The following is a 1,286-nucleotide window of genomic DNA, read 5'->3' on the forward strand; positions in this document are numbered from 1 at the left end:
CAGGAGCTCCCTGCTGATGAGGCCAGGGGCCATAGTCCCCGCCCCAGCAGCAGTTGGCCCCTTGGGGGCAGGGTGCAATGTTCCAGTCCTGGTGCTGTCTTCGAATCCCTGGCCTAGCACCCAAGGAGAGCCTAGAGCTGCCCTGGTGGTAGCAGGGCCCATTGCAGGGCCCCAAGAAGCAGGAGCAGTTTGCTGCCATTAGCAGCAAATCTGCTCCCACTTCCCTGCATGTGTGAGCACCTGTCTGGGAATGTTTACTTGTGAGTAGTTTATTCATGGGTAAACTGCTTCTGGATCTAAAGCACATGTAGATACACTATGTGTCTTCAGATGAATTAGTTGACTTAAAACTATCCATGATCATGCAAATAACAGTAGGTATTAGTGCTAGCTTTGTTAAAAACAAGTATCTGTGAGAGGGAGAAAGACACAGAAAGACAGAAACAGAGCCTCTGGCAGATGTGGGATCTGAGGAATTTTATTCTAGATCCCCCAAATCACATGTCTGCTATGCCACACATTCGTGATCTGGCATGGAAGGAGGCTTAACTGTTTGGATCTAGGATAAAATTCCTCAGATCCTATTGCATGTGTGCTGGAGTGTGCTGCTGGCTACATGTCTGCTGGGATGTGGGCTGGAGAGGATAGTGGGGGCTCTCCAATCTCCATCTGTCCATTCCACATACCTTTAGATGGCACATCTGTAGCAAGCTGCATGTGTAACAGGTGTGAGGAGCTAGAGACAAGAAAGGGAGGCTCTGTGGTACATGTTGAAATTAAGGTAGGATGGAAAACTTCCACAAAGACCGTCTACATTTAATGCAGAACATTTTTATGGCTGCTTTGCCATCTCTATTATTATATATATTATATATATATTATATTATATAAAATGGTGGAACTTGTGGCATATTACAATTTAATGCATGATTAGCGTGTTAATCGTGTGATAAATGAAATTCCTGCCAGTGTCCTGAGAGCCAGAAAATGTGCAGGCTGACAAGTAGATTTAAAATATTCAGGTAAGCAAATCATTGTTTATTTGAAGGCTATTTTTTAAAATTATTTGGAAGATAAATTCCCTATAGCTAGCAGGTTTTTTTCTAGGGTGATTTAATGCTGCAAATAATTGGTCTAGTGTCCTTTTTTATACTTGCTCCCAATGCTGTGCTGGGTGCTTTTAATTAAAAGTGCCCACACATCACGTGTATCAGTGGCGCAGCAAGTCCGTGCACAGAGAAAATGGCGGCGGGGCACTTTGAACTAAAGCACATTGAACATGTTTT

General features: G+C 43.9%; 1 protein-coding gene across 8 annotated transcripts in view; it reads left to right on the forward strand.

Moving 5' to 3' along the window:
- Positions 1-1,286, forward strand: part of ABI3BP (ABI family member 3 binding protein) — a 392,420-nt gene that overhangs the window by 286,351 nt on the left and 104,783 nt on the right. The window lies entirely within an intron of this gene.

Source organism: Gavialis gangeticus, unplaced genomic scaffold, assembly GCF_001723915.1.
Source record: "Gavialis gangeticus isolate Ggan-Ray unplaced genomic scaffold, GavGan_comp1, whole genome shotgun sequence".
NCBI classification, from domain to species: domain Eukaryota; kingdom Metazoa; phylum Chordata; order Crocodylia; family Gavialidae; genus Gavialis; species Gavialis gangeticus.